The sequence below is a fragment of the Acinonyx jubatus genome, chromosome A3 (genome assembly GCF_027475565.1).
Source record: "Acinonyx jubatus isolate Ajub_Pintada_27869175 chromosome A3, VMU_Ajub_asm_v1.0, whole genome shotgun sequence".
Lineage (NCBI taxonomy): Eukaryota > Metazoa > Chordata > Mammalia > Carnivora > Felidae > Acinonyx > Acinonyx jubatus.
The window spans coordinates 122588513-122602059 of NC_069388.1; the positions used below are offsets into that span (position 1 = coordinate 122588513).

General features: G+C 51.0%; 1 long non-coding RNA gene across 5 annotated transcripts in view; it reads left to right on the forward strand.

The window, feature by feature from the left end:
* The window catches only part of LOC106980354 (uncharacterized), a 70109-nt gene extending 58804 nt beyond the window's left edge, over window positions 1-11305 (forward strand). The window contains exons 2-4 of one of the 5 annotated variants that reach the window (XR_008289659.1): window positions 4162-4323; window positions 5056-7171; window positions 10791-11305. This is a non-coding gene — a long non-coding RNA (uncharacterized LOC106980354). Of the gene's footprint in view, window positions 1-1182; window positions 1289-1347; window positions 2135-4161; window positions 4324-5055; window positions 8078-10790 lie in introns of those variants that run through there. The other 4 variants (XR_008289660.1, XR_003427017.2, XR_001431056.3 and 1 more) reach the window with 4 other exon arrangements.
* The last annotated feature ends 2242 nt before the right edge of the window (window positions 11306-13547 follow it).

A 13547-nucleotide genomic window follows, 5' to 3' on the forward strand; every position in this document is an offset into this window, starting at 1 on the left:
CTCCGGGGTTCTGGCTATGGTGCTGCGTCTCTCCAGCCTGTTGTGATAGGCGATCATCAAAGTGAAATGGAGACAGGAAGCCTCACATTTGACCACCTTGAAGTTGGTTTCAGGCGATATTAACTGAGAACGCACAAAATCTCTCCCCCACACACCCCTTGCACACACAAAACAAAAGAAGGTTTTCAGATTTACTACGGGTCCGGAGCTCACTTGCACATGCGCGGGAAGGGCCGGCAGGCCGTTTTTCCCCACTCCCTGCACCAGCAAAGCAGGTTGGTTTGAGGGCAGAGATGTCCCAGGAAATACGGTACGAAACGTCCCAAGAAAGGCCCTTGGAAGGGTTGCAGAGGTGCAGAGGTGCCTTGTGGGCCCCCTGACTTTGTTGGCAGTCAGATAATCATGCCCATCCCGAGGCTGGCCTTGCCCGGACATGCCCGGCTCCCAGCCCCGTAGAGCTCTGAGGGCCTACCAGACACATACCACACTTGCGGGGCAGGGTCCCGGCAGGGGTTTGGCCCTTTGCTCCAGAGACCTTAGGAGTGGAAGCAGGGGCCGCTGTGCTGGCGCTGCACCCCTCACGCCCTTCACCTTCTCCTAAATCCTCTGGGTAGACCGTCGCACTTCCACTTTGTTCGGATGAGGCCACCCAGGCCCCGAATGGTGCAGCCATTCCTCCAGGGTCACACGGCTGCTAAGTGGCACCGACCCACTGCTGCTTTCAGGCCCCACATGACACGGAGAGGCGGCCCTGGGTGGCATGGGGGGGACACGAATCTCACCAGTTTGGAAATACACAGAAACTCCTGTGTTCCACGAGGCGACAAGATATAAAGGCCTCTGGTCATCCCACGCGTCCCCAGCTGGGCGCCATACAGGGAAGGCCCCCTCCCCAGGGTCCCTGCCGGCCAAGCCGGCCCCTTCCCAGAGGGAGGCGCCCCGGTGGCGGAAGCGCCGAGAATTCCGCGGGCGCGGGTGCGCGGGCCGGCCGGGGCCCCCACCGCGCGGCCGGAACGGGAACTGCGGCAGCGCGTCGCTCGCCCGCCCGCCCGCCCCCTACCCGGTCCTGCGAGGCCTTTCCACCTCGGCACAGGCCTGGCCTTCGCGGAGCATCACCGGCTGCAGCGAATCCGGTTTCCTTCCCGCGGCAGCCCGCAGTCAAGTGTCAGAATGGGCAGCGCAGTGACAGGAGGGGAATGTTTGGAGAATGACACCAGAGATCCGGAAAGATCCATCCCTCTGGGACAGGAGCCTTACACAGGGAAAGAAGAGAAGAATTCGGGCAAAGGTTGGAGGAGTGAGGCCCCAGGATCCAAGGCAGGGACACCTGCGGGGGAGTTGGGCGGGGGGATGGAGGGGACTTCAGCACCCCACTGAGGAACTGGGACTTTTCTTGGAGATTGTTGTTTCTCAAGGGAAAGTGGGGTGGCACCCCTGCTTCCAGAGGCATTTGATGATGCGCAAGGAAATCCAGAAGTCATGAAATAAACGTGACTTAGCTTTCTTGAGTTTGCAGGAGAGCACATAAATAATGGATATTTTACGGAACCTGTAATGCAAAATCCCCATGCACTTAAAGCTGAAATAGACTTTCATTCTGTTTGACTGTGGCGGGCTACTTCAGGATGTGTCCTCAGGCCCGGGGACACCATTCTGCCCACTGTGCCCTGACAGCGTGTCTGTGCAAGTGCAGGCAAAGCCCTGGGAAGTCTTGGGGGGAGAGGGGGTTGGGAAGGTTTTCTCGGCAGGAGAGGAGGTCACGTGGCATTTCACAAAGCTCACTCCTGCTGCGCCAGTAGGGGGAACGGATGGCCGCAGGGGCCTGGGGCCAGAGAGAAAGAGTCCTCAGGTCTGATTCCCTGGAGAGCATCTCAGTGCTTTGCAAAAATTATCTCTAAGTCCTACCACAACTGGAAAGGGGGATTCTATTCGTTTTACAGTTTTACGGAGGAAGAAACTAAAGCTGAGAAGGACAAAGAGAACTTCCCAAGGTCATGCAGCTAGTAAGTGGCTGTCTCAGAACCACAGCAGCCAGACTCCAGAAATCCCGTTGCCCAGGCCCAAAGTATCACTACTGACCATCTCCTCCTCCCTGGAAATCTCAATCAACACTGTTATGGGGTCAACCTCAGAGGTGAGGAATGCTGTGAACACACCCCAAAATCTTGTGCCTAATGTGTCCCCTTTGGTAGTTCTTCTAGTTTTCTGAAGTCCCCATCACTAGAGATTTCTCTGAGGAGGAAGGTATGGCAGGCCACTGTCTACTATGTGGAAAGAGTGATCATTAAATTTGGGGAAGCTCAGGGTTTGAGGAGGTGGCCAGGAACTTCAGAGGGAGCAGAGAGCAGAGTGCCCGTGCCAGAGCCCTCTGAGCAATGCTTCTGGGTGGCAAGGGTTGGCTCAGGGACAGTTCTGTTTCTAGGAATAAGCAAGAAATCCTTCTCAACTTTCTTGTTTTAGAGGAAAGAGTGTCCCCTGCTTCTGCTCAGTGTCCAGGAGTATCCCAAACAGAAGGTAGGGCCCTCTGACAATGTCAGCCACCAGACCAGGCTCTAAGAAGTGGCCAAGCTCCAAGAGGATGGGTGAGAAACACTCTGAAAAGTGCTCCACCAACCGCTGATGACTCCCCGGAAGGCTTGCCTTCCTGCCTGGGTTGGGCCTTTGGGTCAGGATCTCACCAGGCACAGTGACCATTTGGGGACATTTCCTCTTGTCTCCTGTATACAGATCATCGTGGGAGCATGCGCCCCGCCCATCTCAGGGCTATGTGTTCTTTGGCTAGCAAAGAAAGGAGAACCCAAACATCAAGGCTGGCCATTAACAAAAATGTTATGTTGTAGACTTGTACCAAGGCCCTGGCTCAAGTGTTCATATTCTTTTTTTCCAATATTTATTTATTTTGAGAGAGAGAGAGAGCACGCGTGCACATGACCACGCACCCACTCAAGGGAGGGGCAGAAGGAGAGGGAAAGAGAGAATTCCAAGCAGGGTCCCCGCCGCCAGGATGGAGCTTGACATGGGGCTGGATCCCACGAACCGTGAGATCATGACCTCAGCTGAAGTCAGGAATCTGACGCTTAACCGGCTGAGCCACCCAGGCTCCCCTCATGTATCCATATTCTTAATTCAGCAGTTCTCATAGCTCTCTGGGGCCCATTGGGAATCCCTAAGACCCTTTCAGGGGGTCCTGAGGTCAAACATATTTTCACAAAAACACTAAGATGTTATTTGTCTTTTTCAGTCTCATCCTTGCATGAGTGTGCAGGGGAGTTCTCCAGAGCCCGTATGACATGTGACATAGCAAGAAACCAAACGCAGAAGCAAATATAAGAACCTAGCTCTCTTCTGCTGAGCCATTGTTTGCAAAAGTGCAAAACACCCTTTCTACGAACGTTTTTGTCTTAAAAAATCTAGTTTTCATTAAAATGTGTTAATATGGGTTTATTGTTGCTATTAAAAAATTTTTTTTAATGTTTATTTATTTTTGAGACAGGGAGACAGAGCATGAGTGGGGGAGGGGCAGAGAGAGAGGGAGACAGAATCCAAAGCAGGCTCTAGGCCCTGAGCTGTCAGCACAGAGTCCATCACGGGGCTTGAACTCACAAGCTGTGAGATCATGACCTGAGCTGAAATTGGATGCTCAACTGACTGAGCCACCCAGGCGCCCCTATTGTCACCATTTTAAGTGAAGTAATGCATAGTTTTAAAATTCTCAGCTTTACTTTCTAATACAGTATAGATCAAAAGATACAACCCACGCCAACACCCTGGATCCTTAATCATTTCTAAGAGCGTAAAGTTGTGTAGAGTGTAAAGGGACAAAATGTTCAGTCTGGCTGGAGACACTCTCACACAAGCCTGGCTGCTGCTGCCTCCACCCGCAGGGGCCGGCCACAGCCTGGCGTTTCTCCTCAGGGCACACAAGGTGGACCCACTGGCCAGAAACAAGGAGAAAACCCAGGCGGGAGACCGTTGCAGGGATGATGTTGCTGCCTCCAAGACCCAGTTGACATTACACTGTAGTAACACAGGGGGGCGCCCTTACCAATCAGCAGAACTGGATGCCAGGATTACCAATAGGAGTTTTACTGACCGATTTAAACAAATTTAGTCTGTCAGCGATGATGTAATGTTTACCTCTCTTGTGTTTCCCTTGCTCAGTGTGTGCTCCAATAAATTTGCACGGCCTTCTTGTTTATCAGCTCTGTACTGGTAAATGGTGCTCTGGCCCCTCACAAGAGCCTCAGGAAGGCATGACGTCATGTGTGGGACGCTGAGCCTCCTGAAGTGGCCACTGAAACTCCAGCCTCCCGTGGAGTCCTGGTGAGGATAGAGGGATACTTTTACTATACAGAGCTCCCATAGAAGCCACAGTGCTATGGCAGCCACCACCAGTCAGGACTGACATTGGACACAGCTGAGGTCATCCCAGTTACCACAGTCTGTGGATCAGTGCATGAGGTTGCCTCCTCACCAGGCCATGGGATCCTGAGATCCTGATCCTTGTCAAGCTCTCCTACGGGACCGGCACCAGTGCGCCTCGCCCCCACTGGACTTGTTGAAACTCAGCTTTTGGCATCAGGGCCAATGTGGAATGGTCCCAAGAGATCCAGAAATCCAAACCCTGGCCTGAGGGTTAGGACTCAGTGAGGATAACTGAATATGACTTTCTCCTGCCCTCAGGACCAAGATGATCCTCCTTCCCCCTGGACAGGCCAACAAGCTTCCCCGAAGATGCTTCCCACTGACTGGCCAATCCCAACATCCCCCTCACAACTCTGTCCCTCTGCCTCTAGGTGCTTACCCTCATTATATGGCAAGCTGAGTCAGATTTCTTAGGAAGAGTTGAGGGGAAAATTCACTGAGATATTAATATGCATTCTCCCAGTGTTTTCTTCTCCCCCTTGAAGGTACCCAAGCCCTTGGTAGAGTCTTGCCTGAGGTAACTTTGCAAAGCAGGCCTGATGGGTCTTTAATAAAAGCTCAAACTCACAGATGTCCTGCAGGGGGCATCTTTGAGAGTAGCATTGAAGAGAGATTTTTTTTTTCCCCTAGGTTTGAGGGAGACCACCATGAGACATGTGAACAAAGGACAGGCTCCATGGTGCACCTGGACCTTCTGGACCCTCCACTCTGGGGCTTCCAGCTGTGCCAGATATCCCTGCACCAGGAATGTTGCACAGAAAGCACAGAGCCACCTGACTCTAAGGGTCCACGCCAGGCTGCTTCAGTCAGTAGGTGTCCAAGTGGTAAAGAGGCGGGCCTAGTGACTACATCAGAAGGAAGCTCCAGAAGTTTCCACATGGTTCTAGTAGGGGTGTGAGAGCACTTGGGGTAGATTAAAGTTGATTTGGAAGAATTAAAGGTCTATGAGTCAGTAGAGCCATTCAAACCAGCGTATGTCTCAGGGCTTACTGGAGTTGAGTATACATGGGTTGGGCTCTGGGTGGAGAGGACCTTTGTTCCTAGAGTGGCCATGTCCAAGAGGATGGCCAGGCCAGACCAGATGCTGGGTGCCCAGAGGTGGAAAGGGAAAGAAATTACCATGAATGGTTTAAACTAATGAGATTCATCTCTTGAGGATGGGAAGGGGTCCTTGTGTTCATGGCTGCCTGATATCTGACCAAGAAAGGTGGACAGAGAAGGCTGTTGGGTAGGAAGCTACTAGTGTCTGCTCATACCCGCTTCCATGTGTTCTACCTTGAGTATTTCTGAAGCCTGTTGTATATTGCCGTTTAATCTGAAAGGAAGAGAGAAAGCAAAGACCCACCTGATGTTTCTGAGTATCAAAGTTACCTCAGGAGGAGGGAGGCGCATGGCTATCCTTAAGCCAGGGGCTGATGTGTGTTGTGGCCTGCCTGCATCACTGGTAAGAAGGGCCCAGAAATCTTTCTGCCTGGGGGACAGAGAAGCCTTCTGGGAAAGCATTCAAACTTAAGCCAAAGTATGTCCTTGAGAAGAGATCACAGACACAAGTCTGAATCAGTTAGAATGCCCCAGCCCTCAGACAGGAGCAACAACGGAAGGTCAGCAGAGTGCCGTCACTCCGTTTTATCCCCTTCCCAGCACCCCCATGTCCTCAACAGTTAAATTAATCCCATCGTTAAAAAAGAGTGAGCTTATAAAATATGGCTTCACCTTAGTTCTGAGTGACTGAGACTCCGGCTGGGAAACCATGGGGCAAAATGAGGCACTTTTCCTGGAGTCTTGTGCTTTTGAGGATCTCAGAGAACACAGCGCACCGGGGCCCCTCATGGAGAGCCCTGCTTACCATCGACAGTGTCCTGCAGCGGTGGCCATCCATCCAGCAATGTCAGGGGCCCCTGGCAACTGTGGCTGAGCCCACTGGGGTCTGACAACATAGCCCGAGTGGGTAATGGTGGTCACTCCAAGTACCTTTGTCTAGACTCGCTCCCCAGGTAATTTTAGCCTGTTCTTGGCTCGCACGTACAGCACCTTTGTGAGAATTAGAAATAGGAGCCCGGTCTGGATGGAAGAATTATGAAAAGGCAGCTCTCCCCTGGTGTGTAGCAAGACTTGACAAGTGGGTCTAAGGCTGCATTTCAGCCTTTCTCCAAAGCCAGGCATTTCTGGACATTTTAACATTTTTAAAATCCAGAAAAGTATAAAGAGGAAAATAGAAATCACCCATAATCTCAATATTTCAACCCTCGGAAAACTTAATGTGGAGAGAAGTTGGATCCAGAGGGTCCTTTAAGGCCCTTCCTTTGGACGATGACGTTGAGTCTTGCTGGCCAAACCAGGGCCTGTGCTGGATGCCAGGTCTCGCTGCTCCCTCGCCAGCCTGGGGCCCTGGCCATGGTGCTATACAGGCTGTGCTGAACAACACTCTTGTTTTCTCCACAGCCTTGACCCAGGAATTCGGTTTCTCTTCATCGGATTCCAGGTGTTGCGTTCCTGGAACTCACGGCCCTCTGGAAAACCATTCATTGACTCATTCTCATTTGAGAATATTTCTGGAGCATCTTCTCTGCCCCATTCTTACTCTGGAGAAAAAAAAAAAGTCACAGTTGAGTCCCTCCCCCTCTGCCCCTGTGGGCCAGCTGCTCTGACTCTTGGCAGCTGTCAGCTGTCCCTGTGCTCAGAGCCTTGTCTCCCTTTGGCCTCTCATCCCAAGATACTCAGCTGCATGCCAAAGATCTGCTCTCTGGTGAGTCCCTCTAGTAGCCATTCTCGGTACAGGGCCCCGAACATTCCTTCACTTGGGTCGACCTTTGGCAACATCCTTTATACTGTCTCAGGACCAGGCCCTGCATGATCTGAAAGGTCCCAGCAGAGGTGCGTTTGGGTGATTGAGTCAGCTGAGCTTCCAACTCTAGATTTCTGCTCAGGTCATGATTTCACGGTCGTGGGATCGAGCCCCAAGTCATACGCTGACAGTGTGGTGCCTACTTTGGATTCTCTCTCTCTTTGCCCCTCCCCCCACTCATTCTCTCTCTCCCTCCCTCTCTCTCTCTGTCTCAAAATAAAGGAATAAACATTAAAAAAAAAAAAAAAAGTCCCAGCGGATGGCAGAAAGATCGCAGTGGAAAGAAGGGAAGTGTCAGACAAAACTCCAAGGAGGAGGTAGATTTGAAGGACTGAGGTTCTCAAGAGGTAGAAACTGCAGGCAGATATTTTAGGTACAGGTGGCAGCTGAGCAGAGCAGATGGACCCTCGGGACATGCCAGGGTAGCCTGCCACCATGTTTCTACACATGTAAACTTCGCGTGCATGCTAATGTCATACACCTGCATGCTCACATCTGTGTACAAGGGTTCTTCCTGAGGCTGGGCCCGAAGAGCTTTAACAGGCAAGTGGTTCTGACACCAGAGGTAAGAGCTTCAATTAGCCTTTAGAGCAGACCCTTTCTTCTCTCCTTCCTTCCTCCCTTCCTTCCTTTTTTCCTTTCTTCCTTCTTCTCTCCCTCCCTTTTTCCCTTCACCATCAAAAAGGACCCTTGAGTCCCACGAATATAAGATGACATTATTCTTGGGGAAAACCATCAAGTTATTAACTCATAAGGGATTGTATATGGATGTGTCTGAACTTTGTCACCAAGGCTGCTGGCAGTGTGTGTGGGTGGGGTGGGGGGGGCACAGAAGGAATGGAGGGGACAACGGAAGTGCATAGGATTTGTGACAGCATTATCCCTCCACTGGTGTTCGTTCCCGAGGAGATGGGTGATTGATGACATAGAAAATAGGAGGACGCTGCACCAGATGTTCTGTGAGTTTTTAAAAAAGATTTTCCTTCAGGAATGTGAAAATTATTTTTTTAATGTTTATTGATTTATTTTGAGAGAGAGAGAGTGCACAAGCAGGGGAGGGGCAGAGAGAGAGAGGGAGAGAGAGAATCACAAGCGAGCTCTGCATTGTCAGTGCAGAGCCCGATGCGGGGGATCGATCCCATGAACCCTGAGATCATGACCTGAGCCAAAATTAAGAGTCAGATGCTTGGGGCACCTGGGTGGCTCAGTTGGTTAAGCATCTGACTTCAGCTCAGGTCACGATCTTGAGGTCCATGAGTTCGAGCCCCACATTGGGTTCTGTGCTGACAGCTGGGAGCCTGGAGCCTGCTTCAGATTGTGCCTCCGTCTCTCTGCCCCTCCTCTGGTCACTCTCTCTCTGTCTCTCTCTCTCTCTGTCTCTCTCTCTCTCTCTCTGAAAAATAAATAAATGTTAAAAAAAAAAAAGAGTCGGATGCTTAACTGACTGAGTCACTCAGGCGTCCCAGGAGTATGAAAATTCTGAATGCATTAACACTGCATACATGTTAACAGATCATTACATAGCATTGTGGGTTTTTTGCTTTTAAAAAAATTTTTTTTAGTTTGTTTATTTACTTTAAGAGAAAGTGAGCACAAGCAGGGGAGGAACAGAAAGAAGGAGAGACAATCCCAAGCAGGCTTCACGCCATCAGCGCACAGCCCCATGCGGAGCTTGAACTAGCGAACTGTAAGATCATGACCTAAGCCGAAATCAGGAGTCACTTAATTGACTGAGCCTCCCAGGCGCCCCTATGTAGTGCTGTTGTGAAGCAAAAGGACTGTTTCTTAAAAATAAGAATATTATAATAGTGGCATCATCAGCAAGCATAAATTAATAGTTGATGTGTTTAAATATATATTGTCAGTAAATGATATACACTTCGTGCCTCCCCGGGCTGTTCCTCTGGCATGTGCGTGTGGTCACATCTGATAACCCCAAGTGGAGACGGGCTCTCAGGGTGCACACCATGAGCAGAGGGGGCTGCAGTGAACACCAAAACACAACGTTCCCTGTACTACGTAAAAGACTTCACAGACTCCTTAAAACTCATCCAGGGACACCAAGTTCAGAACAGCAAAAACTAGAGGAAACTCTCTCCCATGGAAGAAACACCACAAATCATTTGAATCAAGTCCTTACAAGACAAACATGAAAAAGATGTTTGGCGATCTTGATTTTAATTTAAAAATTAAACTTTATATTAAAAAGGCAATCTTATTTGACTGCTATTGTGTGTGTCCTAGGGGAAGTGGTACACAGAGCAGGGGTTTAAACAGCCATCAGAAAAGTCCTGACTCTACCAGGATGGGACCCGTGTGACACTTCCAGCTTCCCTGACCCCATGTGACACTTCCAGTTGCAGTAAGAATTTCTGTCACCAGAGTCAATGCGGCAAAGATTTGCTGAAGGAAAAAATGTAAACAAACCCAGATCATCTGATTCCAAAGCCTGTGTTTTGGGTTGTTATTGTTGTGTGTGTGTGTGTGTGTGTGTGTGTGTGTGTGTGTGTGTGTGTGTGTGTTTTCATTATACCACAAGTACCAAATGAGGCAGATCTTTAGTTATTTAATAACTATAATTAAATTGTTGAATTATAATAAAAGGATGTAATTTTAAAAGAAAATCATTGTGTTTGCATTCCCAGCACTGTGCTGAAGGGAAAGCTTAGAAAAAGAACCCTGTACTCTGCTCGGGGAAACGAGAGACAGAGGCAAGACAGCAAGTGGGAACAAGGACAAGGCTGCCGGTCATGAGAAAGAACCCTCTCTGCACGTCCAAGTCCTGGCCAGGAGCCCTTGATGGCTTCTTGGCACAGACCGTGGTTGGGCACCAAGTGTGTCCTTTCCCCTTACCAGGCCTGAGGGTTCTTGTTGTGCCCACCAGGGGATGAGAACAGATTCCCCAAGAGCACTTTCCAGGGCTAAATGTTGCAGGATTTTTTTTTTTTACCTCAACACCCGGATTCGTCCTCTTGCCGCTGGAAGAATGAGGAGAGGGACACACAGTGAGCAGCAGGCAAAGTTTATTAGAGTATAAGAAGGGAAGAATAGTAAGAAAGCTCTCTTTCCATAGAGGGGACGTTCGAAGGTGAATACTGGGGACTATAGGCAAGGGTCCTTGTTTTATAAGCTTCTGGTGGACCACCCTTCCCTTCCCCCTCTTTCCTTTTCAGGTCTTACGCTCATTGGCTGGATAACTCTAGATGCTGGGTTGTCTATTCCTGATTGGCCGGTTTCCATTGTATGAGGGGTGGTCTATGGCCATATCATTCCTTGTGGATTATACATTTTATGGTCTACTGTTTACTTTTAGTCAGGTAGACAAATTCCTGAGGGGAACCTGAGGGGGAGTAGGTGGTGTCTCTTACGTTCCTAAGAGGGGCCTTCCTCCCGAGGGGGTTTGCTGTCGTTAAAGGCTCCCAGCATTATTTCAAAATATGTTTTTTTCCCCCACCCAGAGACCTCAGGTCCTAATCTTTCCCTCTCTGCCTGTTTTATCCTATCTTTCCCTATCATATAGATTGCATGACTGCCCAAGGGAATAGCATAAGCAAGAGCCCTGAGGCTGGATGGAGCCACAGTGAATTTCTTGTTCACCCAGGAGCCCTGCCTGCTGGGAGGATCAGATGGCAAAGACTTCTTGGAAGGAGTTTGAACTTGGCCCTGTAGACAGTCGGAGTCGTTGTAGGTCCAATACGAAGCAGGTAGTAATACATTTAATCCAAACCATTGAAGTCTCAGTGAGGAGAGGGGAGCCTTCCTCCATCTTCCATCTTCTCTGCCCCGGCCCAGCACAGGGCAGGGCTCACAAATGTCCACGGAGTGTGAGTTCAGCTGCACGAACATGTGACAAAGTTCACAGACCTGGCAATGCGAGGGCTTCTGTGCACTGAGTTTCTCAGAAGGGAGAGCTTGTGGAGGGGCTGGGTTTGGGCCTCTGATGGCCCCTGGGGCTGAGTGTAAAATACAGCAGAGTTAATGGGATCATTTGGTGGTATTTCTCCGCTGTCGATACCCCTCCCATCCTCTGGTGCGTGCGTGTGTGTGTGTGTGTGTGTGTGTGTGTGTGTGTGTGTGTGTGTGCCGGGAGATCCAGCTTTGCTGATGCACTCAACACAAGCTTTATCTGTTCCTTATGGGACCCAGCACTGGGAGGTGGAGCAGGCCCAGGGGCTTCCCACCAGATGGCAGACAGGCCCACCCACAGCCTGTCCTACTAGGCACCTTCCTACTAGGGAGGGCTAGGATTTGTCCTCGGGGCCACAATCTGGCAGACCAGTCTGATCTTGGCTGGTTTCTCCTGGGCCACAGACCACTCACCAGCTCCGGGGTTTTGAGGTGGACTGTAGAAGGGGTGGGGGTGAAGAAGCCCTCTTAGGAAGCTCAGAAGTACAGCTCAGGCACCCTTATCCCTAGGTGGGAGTGGGGCTTCTGAGGACCCTGGGTCTGCTGCTGGGATCGGCCAACTTCTGGTTTGACGTCAGATTGGTTGTGGGCTCCAGTCATAGACCACCCAGCACAGGCCTCATCTGGGCTTTGCAAAATAAACAGTTTGCAACACCTGGCCACACAGAGGCCGGACCCCCTCCCGGACTCAGGCCTCCAGGGGTCCCACGACTGAAATCCAGTGCTTGGAGCCAGGCCAGGCCAGGCCAGAGGTAAACCAGACAAGGGAGGATCAGAGCCACCGCACAGATCTAACAGCCTGTTGCTCTGCCATGGGGACACAAGCCACAGACCCACCCCACCCACATCCCAGATGCCATTCTGCAGAGAGGCAGGAGGAGGGGAGAGGAAGCCTGGGTAACATCATCTGGAGGAAAAATCGAAGCTACTGTACCGGAAGAAGTCTCTGGAATGGACTAAAGGCATTTTGCTTCTATTTCTGCTCAGTGGACAGTAAAGATTGGATCTACCCTTTACAAAGTTGAAACAGCTGTTTTCCCTGCAAGGCTCTGTTGTGGTGTAGACCAACTCTGGACTCTAGGCCAAATGGAGAAAGTACTGCACTAAAGTGAAGACTTAAAGTGTCAAAGGGCCTGTTGAAGCAGCCAACGGTGCTTCGAGGACAGTCTTGAGGCTGACATCCAGCGCCGCCTGCTTCTCCATCTGTCATGAAGCAGACATGAACCGTGACGTGGAGACCTTCGGAGTTTCCTTGTTCCATTGTTTTAGCGATAAGCTATCTCCCTATGGCCACAGGTCAGGGGCTGAGGACCTGGGCTCAGGACGTGCTTGGAGGTGGCGATAGCTCTGGGGACAAGGCAGTTGCGTGTCGCTGTGGAGTTGCTGGAGAGCTGGAGAGGTTCCCACTGACCATGGCCGAAACCCTCCCACTCCCAAACCTCTCCCTGAGTGCATGATCCTGGACCCATTTAGGTGTCGGGCAGAATCTCTGAGAGGCGCATTTCGTCCTTTTTTCAAGGATGGAGGGCCCCTCACACAGCCACCTGGGCTTGTTTTAGGGAGGACCTTGGAGATCATGGGGTGTATCCCTCCTCCCATCAGCTGGTGAGCTCCCCCACTCAGCAGTGGCTTCTCCTCCAAACCTCCATTCGCTTGCACTTGCGGTGCTGGTTCTATTCCATTTGCCCCCCCTTCTTAGCCCTGACTGCCCTGAGGGGCTGACATATGGACTGCATCGCTCTTGTGATGCTTTCTGGCTTCCATTTGGGTTTGGCCAATGGGAGGCCCCAGAAAAGATGGGAGGGCAGGAGAGAGAGACGGCTAGGTTTCCACCCCCATCTCTACACACACTCACACACACACACACACACACACACACACACACACACACACCCGCCACCCACACACCTCCTCCCCTGGTAACACAGTTCCCTCCCCTTGGTCCCTTCAACCTGGCACCTCACACTTCCTCTGATGCGGTTTCCAGGGTGCTGGGACGTCCCTCTGGCCCCCTTAACTCTGCTCACACCTCTGACCACCGTCCAGTCCTTTAATCTTTTCAGTGAAACCTTGTGAGCTCCTGCCAGGAAGACAGCCCCAGAGAGTTCCTCACTGCTCAGCCAACACACTAGATTCCCCAGGGCCTCTGCTGGTTCTGGGAAAGTCCCGGGCTAAAAACTGGGTCTCAGCTGTTCGGCAATGATGATGCTTTCTGTTGCATTTCTCAGATTCCACTCCTTCCCCCAGCCCCTCACCTCACTGGTTTGGAGTAGTCTGATTATCCGAGAAGAATTGGGGGTTGCTGCCTGGGCCTGTCTGGGCCTAACGGTCACCTTTACTTTAGAACAAGACTCTGCTAGTCACTGGGTGC